At 38.3% G+C, this 18,648-nt stretch overlaps 1 pseudogene; it reads left to right on the top strand.

Annotated features, from left to right (window-relative positions):
- The first annotated feature begins 18,326 nt into the window (after positions 1–18,326).
- LOC130033873 (uncharacterized) lies at positions 18,327–18,418 on the top strand (annotated as a pseudogene).
- Positions 18,419–18,648: the final 230 nt, after the last annotated feature.

Here is an 18,648-nt window from a genome sequence, read left to right as displayed (position 1 = left end):
TCAGGACTTTGAATCCTGCTACAGCAATATGGGGGCAATTCAGAAATTTGTTGCAGACCAAATGTCTTCCCTGAAGGCTGCGATGCCTGGGAAGTCTTCCTCCCCAGGAAATTCAACACTTAAAAGAACCATGGAAGAAATCAGTGCCTGCGAATTGAGATATTCACTCCACAAAACTAGTGGTGCAACAACAGTGCACCTACCAGCAATAGGCAAGGCATTGTTACTGGCTATTCTAAGGAAAATGGACAAGTCCCTGTGCTTGAATATTGGAGGTAAATATTGTAGTTCTTACTGTTTGTCATGTGATGTTCTTGTTTTTTGGTTTTCTTTGTTTTTGAAAGAGTTTCTGTGTAAACTAACTTGAAAAATAAGAGACTTGGGACAGAGGGATAGTACAGTTAGTAAGGCAATGGCCCTGCGCACAGCTGACGTCAGTTTGATCTTTCGTATCACGTATGATCTCCTAAGCATCTTCAGCAGTGATCCCTAGCACAGATCCAGGAGTAATCCCTGAGCCCTTCGGTCTCTGACACAACTTCAGCGTCCGCCAAACAAAAGGTTTTTAAAACAAATTATAGATTTTCAAACTAATAAATGCCATACAGAGCTTAGCATTGTAATGTATTGTACTCTCAATTTATTCACTTTCATGGAAAAATAAGAGGACGTTAATATCATAGAATAAGAGTATGAATGAAGCACTACTTCAGCATGATATTTGTGCTGGAGTACAGATTCTAGGTTTCATGATTTGAGTCAGAATCTCTGAACCACAAGTGTATTCAGAACCTTGCTGTTCATTAATGGAAGGGAAAGATAAAGTGTACCATTACAATAAGAGTTCTGAAACTTCTTAAGAAAATAACGAAATACTAGTTTAAGACATGTATTTTACATTTAGTGTGGTAATTCTTGAGGACTGCTGAAATAGAATGTGAAAAATGTGGCATTCCCTGCACAGAGGTTGAGTGGGATGGGGGTTATGGTGGTGGGAGGAATACTGGGAACCGTGGTGCTGGAGAATGGGCACTGGTGGAGGGATAGGTACTACATCATTGTATAAATGAAACCAAGCACAATAATTTTAAGTCTACATCTGTCCCTCCTTATGTTTAACTAATAAAAATTAAAAAATAAATGAAATAACTAGGGAAAAATGTGGCATTCTTTTGTGTGCTCCTGAAGTTTCATTATATGAAACCTAGATGTCTATTTAACATCATACCTTCCAATCTCCATTAGGAGCTCTTATGTTGAGAGTGAAAATAACATGCTGTAAAAGGAGTTACGGAAGTAAGCATGAACTGAGTTTAGTTAAGTTCTTTTAATAAACTTAAAAATCTCAGTGTATATGAATACCACCTGTCTACGGACAGTTTTCCTCTTTTTTGATCCCAATTTTTGAATTTTCCTTCCCTTCTCTCCGTTTTACTCACCTTGATAACTCGATTCTGTGATGGGTTGAGCAGACAGAGAGAAGTCGATTCCAGAGGAGGAGGCTGGTATTTGGTTATTTGGGGGCTGGACCTCCTTCAGAGCCATAAATATTTCTCTAGATGAGTTGCTGTAAGCTTGGGGGGCAGAGACATTTTGACCTATGTATGACATGGAGTCATAGGACTGCAGGCCAGAAAGGAGAGTTACCAGAGTGCCTTGATGATTGTAATACACCTGACTTCGTTCCTGGTAGGGAAGTGACAGGCTTCGTCTCTGATGTGGAACCAGAGATGGTGTTCTCTCAACAAGACAGGCAGAAAGTGATGGGTACTCAGACACTGTGTTGTTGGTATCTAGGATTTTCTCATAGCGAGCTGCCATAGACATGGAAGAGACAGCGGTGTCTTGGGCAAGGACAGTCACAGAAAAGTCTCCCATGGAAGACTTCTCTTCAGCACTTCCTGCATGATGCCATTCCAAAACACTCGGGTAGGAAGCAGCTGAGGTGGATATATGACTCTGGTGAAACACTCCAGATAGCATTGTTGTGCTGAAATGTTGGTAAAGATAGGCACTACCCATCAGTGGTTGGAAAGAGGTGCCAGAGGCTGAGGGCAGGAGCCAAGCAGAAATACCAGCTGAAGCAGATACACTGGAGTATATGCAGACACTTCCTGTTACGGAAGCTGCATCGTTAACCATGGGAAGGGAAAGCTGCAGAGTATGTGCATTTCCCAATAAAGATGGAATTTGAAAATTTTCTGTAAGGAAAAAGAGGGTTGTAAACAAAATCTGTGAGAATAATAATCTCCTTCAACGCTGAGAGGAACAATATGAACTTAAATTTTAAGCCATCAAGATGCTTCTAGTACCAACAGTCAACTAAATTTCCAAAATTCCAACAATTTGGGGTGATTCAAAGCCAGGAACCTTTTGGCACTTTGTGTATTTGATATCATGCTCCCAAAGTGAACACAGAACTGTCGAAGAACCAGGTGATTGTGTCTGTACCCGGATTTCTTGCTTACAGATAGTCTCTCCTTACCCTAGAAATGCCTGTAGCTTGCTATCCTATTGACTCCTATGCTATCTCCGAGAATGGAAGCTTTTTCAAATAGGAAGTCTATGGACAAGAAGAAACCTGAGGCCCAGAGGTGCAAAAAGATTTCATATATTCCAATAAATTTTGTTGGGCGGGGCGTAGGGTGGTGGAGAGTATGGACCAATAACTGACAGTGATCTTGGGTTCTTCCTGGCTCTACACTCTGGAGTAACCCTTATAACATTCGGGAGAGTGTATGCTGTGACAGAGATTCAACTGGATTGGCTGTGTACAAGGCAAGTGCGTTATCCCCTCCAGCACTATATATCTCTGTCCCTTAGGAATTTCCATGTTACACAAACTAAAGCATGTGTTCTTTTGTCCAGGACCCTGCATGATCACTACAAGGCCAGAAACCGGAAGAAAGATACCTTACATTAATATAAGCATTTGTGGTCTTTACAACTATTACCATTGTAATCATCAGGTTTCCATTTGACTTGTGCCATGAGTACCTGTTACTTTCGGTTCACATACGACTTAATCTTGTGGATGCCCTGAACGGTTACCCTCATTTTTGATCCACTTCAAAAATGACTACTTGAGTTTCTCCCAAGAAATGTTTTTGGAAGGAAAACTTTATTTAAACTCTGTGCCTTACGTTGTTTATCTACTGTGAAGTTACTAATAATTCTGAGAATAATAATGCATACATGAATATAATTTTTCTATTTCATATGATTTACATAGGAGGAAGTGTAAAGAAAATATCATGAAAAATATGTATCACAGAACTGTAAAAGAAGTATATAGACAGTAATGAAATCTGGGCTCTGTAGCAAGCAGCATTGTACAGTAAGTTATGGAGAGCAGAGCCAAGAGTAAGCCCTGAATAACAGTGGATGTGATTCCAAACAAAACCAAATAAAACAGTACAATAAGGTTATTAATAAATTGTTCCACATATACAATATGAAGACAGTATTCTATTTTAGAAAAAACTGCTAGCCAAAAAATGGAATAGAAGGTGATTTTTGAGGGCACACTTTACCACTCCATTGAAGAGAAAGGATTTACCAGTAACTACATAACAAAAAGAAAATAGGAGTAATCGTGATTGTATTTCAGAGACAAGACATGTTTGAAATGAGTAAAATTCAGAAAGAAATTTCGAAAGTACAAAAAATTATTCTCATCAGTACCTTTGAATATTAAACAGCAAACAACACGTGTTAAACATAGCAGAGGATTTCACTTGATCACACAAGAAACAGAAAAGACCATTTAAAAAGTGATCACAAAATATTGCAAATTTATTTTCAAACCCTAGATTAGAATTATATTCATCAACCAGGAAAACGTTCTTCTCAATGTTTAATAAATGAGCACCAAAATCTAATAAATTATCTTTAATGTAGGAAGAATCATAATTCACAAATATGACAAAAATGTGTAATTAGACATGTGAGACTTGATTTTTCTATTTACTCTTAGGATCTAAAAACAGAAGTTCACTATTATCAAAATACTTTCATGTTAGGAAGAAAAAATCACATGAAATAATATTTGTAAAGATGACAAGCAGCTTTAACCTGGAACCTACTTACCACACAAATGAATTAAATCTCCTGATTCAAGTTAGAATATACCATTTTTTTATTTTAACAGACAGCGCGTACATGTACTTAAAAACCAGAAAGTAATAATAACATTGAAGATTCTGTGTCTTCCACCACCCTAGAGAAGCACTATTAGCTATTCATGGGAAGTATCATTTCTGAAGCATGTTTATTCTCAAATTGTCAAGTACCAAGTACTGTGTTCTAAGAGATAATAAGGGAAAAAACCAGCAAGGATGGCTTTCTGATAAACTGCTTTTCCTAATGGTACCCTATTCAAGGCATAATATCCTTTCTAGTTCTGGCATTTATTGAAGTATATTGCTTGGACTTGCCCTCAGTGTATTTATCTCAGCATATTTAATATATATTCTTTCTTTTTTGATTTAAAATCTTTGGTTCTCTTCAACATTCTTTCCAAACGTTTTCCCTTTTCTTTATACTTGACGTTCCTATTCTTTCTTTCTTTCTTTCTTTCTTTCTTTCTTTCTTTCTTTCCAATTTTATTGTCCCCCATATCGTCTTGGATACTATTGGTCAATTCTTGATGAAAGTGATCCCAAACTTTGTTACCTTTGAGGGCTTGCCACCCTACCGCTCAGCACTCCACACCTTTCCAATGCCCCATATTTTTTTATTACCTGGTTTAAATAGAAAAATCAAAGGTCAATGATTATTACTATGTAATATCACTATATTTAAAATACTGAAGTATAAATACAAGTGGAGAGACCATTACAGAGAACTCATGCTAGTGTATATTGACAGTTTTCAACAGCATCTATATTTTCTGTTTCTGTAAAAATACTGTCTCTGATTTACTTGTTTTAAATGGATATCATGTAAAATTTACTATTAATAGTAAAAAGAAACACAGAGAATCAACACTCATATATATGTGCGTGTGTTTGTGAATGTGTGTATTTGAGCTCCTAAGTATGTCTAAAATATAATGTAATCAATGAGGAAAAACACTTTGTATGTCAGAGAAAGTAAGTCAATGTCTAAAATCACACAGCAAATGTCAAAGTCAAGCTAAAATGAGGCTTATAAAATTCTACTTGAATACTTTCTTTCATTACTCCGTGCTGTTTTTACTTGACTGCTAAGTTTAGGTATAATAAATCCTTACCTGACATGGTCAGAGAAGAGGAAATACCGATGAAAGGTAGACGAGAAGAGGAAACGGTATGTCTGAGCACTGAAGCGGCTTAAGACCACAAGTGTTCAGTATAGACGACTGCTCACTGGTGAGTGGTCATTGGTCACTCGTCACTTACCATGATGATTCACATTTGTTTACAAACAACTGCATGGGACCCCCAAGATTCTACCAGTTGGTGGTTGGTTTGGTGGGAGAATGATGTCATAAAATAGGCAGGTGAAAGGTAGAGGCTAGCCAATCAGGAGGTCAGAATCCCAAGAAAAAGACCAGATTGGATAGAAAGCGGGGGAGAATGAAGCATGCTAGGGAGATGGAATCCTACAAGACAGTTATAACAGTTTCACATTCCTCAGACTCTTGTTTTAGAAAAATACTCCTATTATACTCAAGAGCTTACATATCTCATTAACAAATCAAGAAAATTGCGAAATAATCATTTATATTGCACTGCTAAAGAAACAACATTTGGTACTACTAGTATATTTTAGATAACGATCACAGCACAGCGGGTCGGGCATTTGCCTTGAAGGAGGCCAGCCCTGATTCTGATTCCTCTGTCGGTCAAGCTACCCAGAGTATCTCGTCCACATAGCAAAAGCCTGGCAAGCTCCCCATGACCTATTCGATAGGCCAAAACCAGTGACAACAAGTCTCACAATTTGTTGTAAGATATTACTGGTTCCGCTCCAGCAAATGGAAGAACTGCTGGAGGACAGGGCTACAGTGCTCTGATTGAAAAAATGGTGGTTTCTTTCAATATGACAACACTTACTAGGATAAGTTGTAGATGAATCGAGATGTGTTAAAATGTAAATAAAATGAGAAGAAATAGTAAATGCACAGGTATCTTATTTGTAGAAAACAAACAGTTGTTCTCAGTTTAAAACTGTAGAAGATAAAGAAAAACATACGCTCATTTGTCTCAAAATTTTACAATCTGAAAGAAAAGGACAAAAACCAAATTAAGTGATCAAAAAACAAGCAAAACCAACAAATACTGGCAATTAATATGATATATGATGGGCCAAGTATGAATGCTTTGAATAAATTTGTGCTTTAAAAAAAATCAGTATTTAGCTATTAAACTTGAATCGAAAAAATAAGCATAAACCATGATCATATAATCTCTATTGAAAGAAGTGTAAATGACTAGTAAACACAAGCGCAATTTTCTTTTTTTTTTTAAATTTTTGTTTTGTTTTGTTTTATTAGTGAAAATCCGTGAGGTACAGTTATAGACTTCCAAGTTGTTGCGCTTGTGTTTCAGTTATACAGTGATCGATACGCATCCCACCACCAGTGCCCAATATCCATTCCCACCAATCCCAGTATCCCTCCCACCCCCCACCCCCCATCCCAGCCTGCCTCTTTGGTAGGGCACTCCCTTTTGTTCTGTCTCCCCCTTTGGGTGCTGTGGTCTGCAGAAGAGACATTGGGTGGCAATCCTGTTCGGTCCTTAGACTACTTTCAGCAGGCATCTCCCATCCTGGGCAGATCTTCCCAGCACCCTTTATTGTGTACTCCATTCTCTATCAGTGCTGCCTTTACCCCTAGACAGTGCAGCTGGCCTCTAAGCCATGGAGTGAACAACCTGGTATTTATCACAGCTGTTCTTGGGTGTTAGACTCTTATTTTGTTCCTTTATGTTACCCAGAAAAATGCAATCTTTCTATGTCTGTCCCTCTCTTTCTGACTCATTTCCCATAGCATAATATTTTCCATGTAGTACCATACAAGAGCAATTTCAAGCTCACTAGTAGACAAAGAGCACAAATTAAAATGAGAAATTAAAATGTCCCCCCAAATTACAAATATTGAAAAATCAGGTTGCTATCTTTCCCTAGCAGAGGTGCTAGAAAAAAGACCTTTTCAAGCTCTTTGATTGAGCATTAAATCTGTATAATAGTTAGGCAATATATATTTTAAAGCAGTTTAATGTTCTTTAAGTCACTGTCACTGGCACTGTCCTCCCGTTGTTCATCGATTTTCTCGAGCGGCCCCAGTCAGGTCTCCAGTGTGAGACTTTGTTGTAAGTTAGCTTTTGTGTGTGTCTATGGAAATTCAGGGATCAAACCCAGAACCTCAGAAATGTGAGGCAAATACTTTATCACCGAGGCATATTTCCAACCACAGTTCATGACTTTGCCTTTGTTTCTATAGTGCAAAGAATAGAACCAAAGTTTCATACATGCAAGCCAAGTTCTTTTGTCCTGAGTGACATATCACGTCACAAGTAAGTTATATTTTAATAATTGATCTTAAGTAAACAATTACAAAAGTAGACAAATAGATATAGAGTTCACATCAATGTTATCTTCTCAGTAAACATTACAATTATAAAAGCTCAATTAACATTTTATACTAACTGAAATTGATTATTTAAAAATCATACTTATATATAGACTAATATAAATACATAATTGAAAGACTCCAAAAAATGTACCTCCATTTTACTTATATGTTTATTGTAGTTCTATTTTCTTCTTAATATAGTTATCCCATGAACAATACAAATTTGCACTTCTGAGAGATATTTTTTCAATAATTATATTTTGAAAATTTTTGGATATTGGTATGGATGTAAAATAATTAAAGATGATCAATATATCCTAGAAATATAAAAAAATCTAAGGAAAATTATGCCATGCATGTATAAAATATATGCGGATAGTTTATTTGATTGAAACCCAGACTTAGTATAGGGGTTAAAGCACTTACCATGCACACAGTCAACCCAAATTAATGGCTGGCACCACCAGGAATGACCCTTGAGCACAGAGTCTGAAGTCCCAAGCAACACATACTATGGCCCAAATACCCCACAAAAATAGAATTATAAATTATCACTTACTATCATAAAATACAAATTTATTTTAAAGTCTATTATAAAATCCATTATAAGTTTTTAAATGTATCAAAATTCACAGATTGACAGGCCACACATATCAGTACTTGCAGACAATGGAATTAAATACTATTACAAAACCATCTTCTTGGTCAAGAGCAGACTATCTATTAAATTTGGGGGTTTTCAAACGTTATAGAGGAGTTACCACCCTTAAGCTCTATGTTACTCAAGAATCAGTTATATGTTTTTCTTTTCTATTCTTCTTTTTATGTGGGGAGGGGACCGCACCCAGAGGAGCTCTGGGCTCACTTCTGACTCTGTATCCAGAGATCACCCCTGGTGGGCTCAGGGTTCTGGTAATTGAACTCAGGTTAGCTGCATACAAGGTAAACACCCTCTACATGCTGCACTAGCTCTTTGGCCTATATGTTTCTTTTAGAAAATGAAATGTGAATAAAACATTTTTAATAATTAAAAATCATTTCTAATAAAACGTTTAATTAAAAAGTTTAATGCAGGCAAACACTGTTTTAATAATTAAAGTAAATTTAAAAATTAGAATAATACTTGGTAAAGCATAGAAACCTAGCAAGCAATAGGTGGTATATATCTTATTTACAAATTGGTAACTGTAACACATTGTCCTTTTCCATTTCAAGGATGAGAGGAATCCATATAGTAGATTTGTTCATGAACAATGCTATATTCTCTCCTGGATGCGTATTTAAAAATACTTGCCAATGTGCCTGTTTGTCAACGTTTTGAGTACTATAGTCCTCTTTGCTATTGTTAGATCTTTCTCTTGTTTTATTTTTACTTTATGTTCCAATTTTTTTTATTTTTAATTTCTAAATTTTTATTACTGAGACACCATGAGGTACAGTTGTAGACTTACAAATTTTTGTGCATGGGTTTCAATTATACAATGATAAAATACCCATCCCTCCCCCAGTGCCCATTTCCCAACACCAATGGGTCCCAGTATCCCTCCAATCCCCCATCCCCTCCTCCCACCCTGACTCTGTGGCAGGGCATTCCCCTTGGTTCTCTCTCTCCTTTTTAGGCATTGTGGTTTGCAAAAGAGGCATTGAGTGACAATCATGTTTGTTCTAATAGTCTATGTTCAGCATGCTCTCCCATCCTGGGAGGATCCTCCCAACACCCTTTATTTGGTGCTCCGTTCTCTATCTGAGCTGCCTTTTCTGCTAGCGAGTGTGGTTGGTCTCCAAGCTATGAAGAAAAATTCCTGACACTAACCTCGGCCACTCTTGGGAGTTCGTCTCCTATTTTGTTATTTTATGTTCTCCTGGTGAATGCAATCTTGCCCTCTCTGTTCCTCTCTTTCTGACTCGTTTTGCTTAACATGATACTCTCTATGTAGTACCACTTGTATGTAAATTTCATGACTTCATCTTTTCTAACCCCTACATAGTACTCCATTGTGGCAATGTACCAATGTTTCTTTAACCAGTCTTCATTTATGGGGCACTCAGGTTTTTCCCAGATTCTGGCTATCGTAAAGAGTGTGTGCAGCTCACTCTTATGGCTGGGGACACAACAGGGGTTTTGCTTCTGACTGCTTTAATATGGGAATTTTTGAAATTTTGAAATTGCCCTCTCTGAAAGTTTTGTTGCTCAAGCAGTGAGGTTTCTGTCAGAATGCCTGTTTCGTCAGAAATCTCTATAATTTTTCATTTGAAATCTTATTTTTTCCTTAAAATTTTTAAATTAAATGCACAATTACACAGATACACAGCTACAAAGTTGTGATTGAGTTTCCATCATAGTGTTCCAACACCCATTCCTTCATGACAGTGTACATTTCCAACCACTAATGTCCCCATTTTCCCTCCTGCCACCCACCCCCAGCCAGCCTCTGTGATCGATGGCAGACTCTTTTCTTCTCTCTTTGACTCTGTCTATCTCTCTCTCTCTCTGTCTGTCTCTGTGTCTGTATGTCTCGCTGTCTGTCTCTTTCTCCTGTTCCCCCCATTCTTTCCTTTTGCACATTATGGTTTGCAATACAGGTACTGAAAGATTATCATGCTTATCCTTTTCCTCCTTTCAGCACTCAGTTCTTTATGTGACCTTCATTTTAAATCCCAAGCCATTTTCAGATTGGTTAGAAACCCTAAATCAATTTCTGAGATAAAAATGCACCAAACCCATCCAAGAGACCCTACTGCTGAGCTGCTCTTCCTGCCTGAAGACGTCTCTCTGGCTTCTTGAAAGAACAGCATGCATCCTGGGAGGATCCTCCCAACACCCATTATTTGGTGGTCCCATTTCTATCAAAAAAATAATAAAAAATAAAAAAATACAAGAACAATCCGTTTTGATTCACTTGAAATATGGAAATTCTGAATTTCCCGAGTAAGAGATTTTCCCTGGCTTAACTGAGAGGATTAAAAAGTAAACTGCATAAAATAGCTTTGTAATAGCCCATCTTATGGTGATTCAATTAAAAAATAAATGAATAAAATATAAATTACTCATAAAGATTAAAATTGCCACACCAAATACATGCACCTTGATTTGACAGAGATAACTCACATTTGAAAATAGAGAGAGAAGGACTAAAACAAAGTGAAAAAAGCAAATGACTCCTTAGGAGGTCATATATATAGTAATTAATATGGGAGGAGCTAGTGCTGGAACATACGAAAAGGTATTTATGATTCAAGGATTCACACCCAGAGATGTTATTGCAAAATTATGAAAATATATATAACTATTTCACAATACCCACAACCATGTATGGTGAGACTCTAAATTAGATATCAATTTTTTATTCACACAGATGTATTCATATGCCTATCATATGCACAAGTGAGATCAACGGAAATAATTCTTAGCACTGACATCCTTGGACACTTAAGTAGTAATCACGATTTTATGATTAAGTTTTTATGATTTCATTGGCAGTGTTTGATTCCTTAACCAAACTTGAATGTCTTTAAAAGACCAAATACAGGAATATTAATTAATTTTCAATTTAATATAAAAATGCTGAATTTACATGTTAAACAGAGATGGATGTCTTTTTCAATAGTCTCTTTTGGACACTTTCTTTTACTTGTTTTATTAAGAACTGAATGTGGTACCCTATAATCACTAATTCCATCCCTAGTGCTCGCTATTCTACTTCTACTAATCAAAACAAACTTCATTTTAGACCTAGTTTTCAGTAATCTCAACTAAATATTATAGTAAATAGTAAGTCTGATCAAATAATTCTGTTATACAGCAGGTGTTTAAGATGCTTACACAAGTGACAAGAATATTGAGAAAGAAATGAACACTCCAAATTGTCATTGAATTATGCAAAGAATACATGTTGTAATTGACCATATAAAAGAAAGAAAATTAAAGTAAATTCCTTGGTAAGTTCTGGTAGTCTTGCAACCATGTTGCCCATGTGGTAATCAGCTAATTAAGTCTTCCTTAATTTGGATGTTCCTTTTTCACATCCCTGATATCACTATTTTCCTCTCAGATCCCATTCCGAGTAAATCATGTGCTCACCAGATCTTGTTGTTTCAAGCTTATTTTTCAGAGGAACCCAAATGTCAAGTCCTTCCTTCTGCACTTATTGTCTCTTTTCCCATCATTTCAGACTTTTCTCCCAGCATTTTTTCCACATAGTATACAACTTTCCTTCAAGGGAGTTGAAGCTTGTTAATTTTGAGAGTTTACTGGGATCATTTTCCTTTAGCCATACATGAAAGGTAGCAAAACACTTTTCAAATTTTTCTGTTCCCAGCCAGTCAACTACCCTTTCCTGGGAAAATTTGTTAGCAGTTTATTCTCAAGTGTGTCAGAAACTGTATTCGTTTTCCTCCATTTCCAAAAAAGTAGTTACTGGTACCAAGCAGACTTAATTAAATATATGTTCCTGTTAACCCACTTGCATTTGGGATCCATGTGAACACATTTCACATGGCTTTTATGAAAGGTGGTCATCCAGTTTGCTTTTCTGGTGGCATTCTGTTTCTCATTATTCCTCTCCACAGCTAAGTAACGTGAAAATACCAACCTTAGTAAATGGTATGATTGAAAGCTCCAGAAGGAATGCCAGCCCTTTCAGCTATCTCGGTCTTATATGTAACCTGTTCTTTGGAACCTATCTTGTTTTCATATTTTTGTTTTGCTTAACATTTCTGAAAAACATATTAATGTGATTAAAACACATCTACCAACTCTCCTATGATGATCACCAGCTGTCCAGTTCCCTACCTTTCCCGGTTTCCTTGCCATCCATCCATCACCCCATTAACTCTCCCAGGACCATCTCTTTCCACCACCACCTTCCAGGCTCAAGGTTAAGCGGTACCAACCGCTTTGGTCGTGGTGACCTAGTGCGCATGTCTTAGTCCAGTACATCCCCCAAGGCAGCCCCAATGACACTGATAACGTTGGTTCTTGTGTGAGCTGCAGTTAACAGCGATGTTTAGAGAAGGCTACAGGCACCAGGAACCATGGAAGTCCACAGAGCAGCCCCTCAAGGTAATATAATTTGAGCTCCCCCTGCCAGAAATGTCCAGATGCCATTGCCTGAAAGTAGGCTTTCCCACAGCGGGGAGTTTACAAATGCAAAGACTTACAGAGGCAATGGACCTCATTGTTGATACTAGCTAGCAAAGTGTCACCGTGATAGCGACTCTGAATATTGTTAGGAATAAGGGAAATGGTGCAGCTAGGGGTGCTGAACAGAGGGCCAGAGGACATGGTGACTTATCTTTGCATCTGCCAGGCGCTCATCTTCAGGCTTCATGCTGCAACAGTTCTCTTGGCTTGGTCCCTGTTAAGAGTCATCCTTGAATGACTCTGAGGCCGTTGACCACTCATCTGGAAGGTTCATTCCCCAGTCTATGTGTTCACAACCCCCAGCCATCATTTATGATTAGACCACCCAAAACTTTTAGAGATGTGTCTCAAATTTGGTTATTTTCCAAAAGTGGCCATGAGGCATAAACACAGACTCCATGAAAGAATTTTAACTTTATTTCCGGTCACCTTTGACTCATCTTTCTTCTTTAGCCTATTCCGAATTTTTTCTTTTAATCCTAATCCCCAGACTGTGCCATTTCTCCCATTTTTTTTTTTTGGAGGACACCAGGGATGGGACATATTTGACTGTGCTCTGGTCTTACTCCTGGCTCTGCGCTCAAGTTTCACATCTGGTGGTTCTCTGAGGACCATAAAGGATTGCAAGAATTGAACTGGGTCCTTCTTGCGTGCAGAGAAAATGCCCTGTCAGCAATACTGTTCCTCTGACTCTACCCCACTATTCATCAGGCCCATGCAATTTCTCCTCTTATGGGTTTATAACCCTGTACCAAGTTTATCTTTCTTAGAGTCTTGTGTATTCCCCCTTTGTCCTCTCCATAAATCTATAACTTCCCCTGAGCTTCCTCAGGTGTCCCCTTCTGGAGGGTGTCCAGTTCTGCAGGAAAACCCGGGGAGCTGCGGGTGAGGAGTGGTGAACCTGGCTTGTGCTCCCCCTACCCAGCTGGAGGGGAGGCGCTGATTAGGTGATGGACAGTCCCAAGGAGCTGCTGCAGGTGTTCCCCGCAGGTGTCCCCCTGTGGAGGGTGTCGAGTTCAGCAGGAAAAAGCACGGGGCTCTTGTTTTATTTATACTTTATGTTCCAATCTTAATGGTATCACCAGCCACTCAGTCAACCTAGCTAAACCCTAAAGTCTCTATCACTTTCTCCTGCACGAGTCTCTGCTTTCTGACAAAAGGGAGGACCTCAGAATGCTGACATAAATCTAATACCCAGGGCCGCAAGACATAGTGTAGTGCTTATGAAACTTGTCTCACATGCACTCAATTTGACTCCCAGCGCCACATGATTGCCAGAGTATCAAAGGGTGCATAGACTTAGAGGACCCCAAGCACCATGGCCACGTTTTCTGAAAATTGTCTGTAGTGCCCCCACACCTCCTGAGCATTGCTTTACAGACTCTCCCAGAAACCAAAAAATATGTAATGCCCCAGAAACATGTACTTGTCTTAAAAAGGGAGCCTCAGTTGAGGTGAGGTTCACAAGGAAATATTGCATGAAAACATAAATCAAAGAGCAGGGGAGACAGTGTAAATCATGTGAGTACAGATCATATATTTGGTGAAATGTGTTAAGATTCAGATGCCCTAGTCTTCGCACCAGGGATATTCCTTCAAAAATGCCCCAATATACTGGAAAGGTTCTAGAACATTAGATGACTGAAACTCAATTATGAGCAACTTTGTAACTGTGTATCTCTTAGTGATTCTAATCGTTAAAGTAAATTTTAAATATACCCATCAAAGTAACCTTTTTACCACTAAATGGGAAAGATACTTTCTAATACTTATCCTCACCAAAAGCTCAACAGAGTGTGACACTTGCCAGGAAATGTCCTCCCTTGCATTTTTCTCATGATACTTTTAGTACTTCACTCTTCTGTTTCTTCCCTTTTCTCATGCCAAATCTTCCCATCTCCCTTGCAAGCTCCTGAAACATTATCCATTCAACATTGATGCACTTTGCCACTGCTCCTCTTGGCGTCTTGTCCACGAACTGATTCTAAAACATAACATAGCTGCAATTACAGTATTCATGCCAAAGACAGTCATTGATATATCTTTGGTTTTAGCTTTCTACAAGCTATTGGCACACAGGTGAGTAACATTTTTTTCCTACAGAGAACACAAATATAGTTATGCTGGGTTTTAAAGTTACATCAGTATTTTTAATGTTTTATTGAATATCTGTGATATAGACCATTACAAATCTATTCATAATTTGCTTCCAGTCATACAACGATCCAACTTCCATCCTTCCTCTAGTGTACATTTCCCAAAACCAATATTCCTGGTTCCCTAAAACCATCCCCCAACAAACTACCCCCACCCCCAGCCTGTCTCTATGGCAGGATCTTTAATTCTTTCTCTTTGTCTCCTTTTTATTTTGTGCATTAAGGATCTCATAAAGGTACTAAGAGGTCATCAAGTTTGTTCAAGGAATTTAGCATTTTTATCAGGAAGGTAAGCCTGGAGTAGCTTTGAGGTATGGAAATGACTGCTGAGGCTTCCATAAGTACAGGGAAGTGGGTGTGGGATGCCCATCCTGCCCAGAGAAAGCCTGGAGATTTCAGTCACAAAACACACATATCCGAATTTTCAGCTGTTATGTTTCAGGGAGAGCCATCCTGAGACGGTGGAAACCAGAGGAGGGCATGGTGGCGATTTTGTATTGTGGGAGAAAGTGGCTGCACTGGGTTCTGGTTGGGTGGGCACCAAACTAAACTGCTTCCCTCCGATTTACCCTAGTGTCTTTAGCCTTTTGCAGTTCCAAGGTTAACTGTGGCTGTTGATATCTTCGAGATTTGTCTATGGGTCTCTGAAACAAGACCAATCCATTAGCTTGTATAGCTGAGCCAGGGGTGGGTTTGTGAACATGGCCCCCACATATCTTTCGGGAGTTTAATTTCTCGGGAAATGTAGTCCTGAGTTGTTGGGAGCCAGCCAGAGGCACAGTGGCGATTTGAGGTTATCAGGAAGCATGAAGACACCATCAGACTATTGATGCACTCACCTGAGGGTACAGGTTGAATTCCTGCAGGCACTGCACAACCAGACTAACAAATATTCATTGAATGAATGAACGAATAATCAACATTTTCAAAATGTGTCTCTTTCTTGCATTTTAGAAGGGTAACTTCTAACAGGAAAACAATCTTCATGGTATAATCAAGACCTACGATTTATTTTTAATATATTTAATAAAAGCTACACATTTTGGAAATTTATACAAAGAAATTCTTTTAAATTATCTGTCTTCATAATTTACTTGTAAATTACTAAGATATCACTGTTTCTTCCACCGTTCTTAGCATAGAAATTTACAGACAGAATGTGCTAAGTAAAAATTCATTTTGGCTCTTCTGTTCAATGTAGTACTGGAAGTACTTGGAAGAGAAAATAGATAAGAAAAAGATATTAAGGGTTTTTCATGTATGAAAGGTAGAAATAATCTCTCACTATTCACAGAAGATATCATACAATATTTAGAGAATACTAAAATCTCTGCGAAAAAACTCCTAGAGGCAATAGACTTTTATAGTAAAATTGCAGGCTATAAACTCAATACCGAAAAGTCTATGGATTTTTTATATGCAAATAATGAGAGAGAAGAAAGTGACATGAAAAAGCAATCCCATTCATAATCGTGCCTCAGAAAATCAAGAACCTTGGAATCAGCTTAACTAAGGAGGTAAAGGACCTATACAATAGGAAATTAAAAAGGACACGAGGAAATGGAAACATATATATTACTTATGGAATGGGAGAATTAACATTGTCAAAATGGCAATTCTCCAAGAAGCATTGTAAAAATTCAACTTGATCCCTATAAAGATACCCATGACATTCTTCAAAGAAATTGATCAAGCATTCCTGAAATTCACATGGAACAATAAACGCACACGAATAGCTAAAGCAATTCTTGGGGGAAAGACGATGGAGGCATCACCTTCCCCAACCTCAAACTCTACTGCAAACGATAATAATGAGAACAGCATGGGACTGAAACAAAGGCTCAGCTGCAGACCAATGGAAAAGGATTGAATATACTGACACACACCCTCAAATATATAATCATCTAATCTTTGATAAGGGAGCAAGAAACGTGAAGTGGTTTAAGAGAGTCCTTCTAAACAAACGGTGCAGAAAAAACTGTACAGCTGCATGCAAAAAAAAAATAGCTCAGACCTCTACCTAACACCATGCACAAAAGTCAGATAAAAATAGGTCAAAGTCCTCAACATCACACCAGAATCCCTCAGGTACAGTGATGACAAGGTTGGCAAATCCCTCCACGATATTGAAGCTAAAGGTATCTTCAAATATAACACGCCACTTGCCAAGCAACTGGAAGCAGAGATAAACAAAGGGAACTATCTTAAATTAAGCAGCTTCTGTACCTCAAAAGAAACTGACCAGAAACAAAGACTCCACCATGCGGGCAAGATACTCGCAGAAGCCTACCAGGTTCTCTGAGAGTGAGAACTGGACAATCAGAGTTGCTGTCTTCTAAATAAGATCCAGTCTCTGGATGTTGGCTATTGAGGGAATTACATGGATCCAGGGGTAGTTCGTGGTTGTAACACTTAATTACTAGAAGATGGGGGATCTGGAAGGAGCGGGCACATTCTTGATCTGAGCAGCCATGGAGATCTCATGCCCTGGTCCCGCACATTTGGGTTCCTCTTCCAGTTCCTTCATGCATGAGGCTCCTTCAAGCTTGGGAAGAGTGGTCTCTAAGCGTACCTATGGCTGGTTGCAGAGGTCTTCAGCTGCCGGGGCTATGCTCAGGGCGGTGAGGGAATCTCACCCCGCCATCTCCAAGGGGCCCCAGTGAGGAAAGCCAGGTGCGAGGTCAGGAGACTGTTGTTTTAGACATATTTGGAATTAATTTTAGATCGAAAAGTACGCATCATTGAAAATACTTATGTGCTTAGTAATAAATTACTACACACTTGTTCAATCACGTCAGAGAGCCCACTCTGCTCAGAGAACTAGATTTTTAATTACAGATCCGTTTTTCCCATGTGTCATGACTGAGAATCACTATCAGTAGATATGAAACTCACTATACACAAAGATGCACACAGGTTACTATGAGTCATCTATGTTGTTAATATCAGTTGGACATTAAACTTCACTGAGACCCTTTGTTCTGTCCTTTATAGGAGCCACAAGAGTCTCACCTTCCGTTCAAGTTGAACTTGTAATAAGGTGGAATGAAATCATCAATATGCTTCTCACCTCATCCTTCAGGAGAAAAATCCTACATACATTCAAGGTGGTCAAAGTGCAGACAACACCATCCACCTTTTCCTGGAGATGTACACGAGACTGAGGCGAGAAAAGCAAAAGGCTCTAGTTTAATGGTATTAATTAAGGTTTCAGGGAACGACATTAAACAAACTCATATCCCATCTTCCAAAAGAATTATTTTGTAAAACTGATGCCTAGGGTATGGTAAAAGATAATATGGTAAAAACCATATTTTTCTTTCTGGGACATTAAATTTCTAAATCTATTTATTCATGCTGCTTTGAAATACATTCCTTGATTAGGAATCATTGTCTGCCATAGGAGTGAGGAAGGACAACACTCAAAGTAATAAGAAGAGAAAAATATGGAAAAATTAACTCCTACTAAGTTTAACACATATACTAAAATTGAAATGATAAAATGATGAGCATGGTCCTTGCACAGAGATGATGCAAACTTGTAAAGCATTCCATATTTTTGTTGCAAGAAGAATGAACAGGTCTACTTTAAGCTAAGACAATCCCCACAAGTACAAAAATTCTACATAAAGAGAGCACAAATCCCAATCACAAAAATCTCTCTCAATGTCAATGGACTAAATGTGCCAATTCAGAGGCACAGAATGGGAAGATGAATTAGAAAACTGAAACCAACATTCATTCTGCTGCCTGCAGGAAACACATCTGAACAATCAAAGCACCCATGGGCT

Source organism: Sorex fumeus, unplaced genomic scaffold, assembly GCF_029834395.1.
Source record: "Sorex fumeus unplaced genomic scaffold, SorFum_2.1 ptg000054l, whole genome shotgun sequence".
Taxonomy (NCBI): Eukaryota; Metazoa; Chordata; class Mammalia; order Eulipotyphla; family Soricidae; genus Sorex; species Sorex fumeus.
Note: the sequence above shows the minus strand (reverse complement) of the source record. Positions and strands in the feature narration are given on the sequence as shown.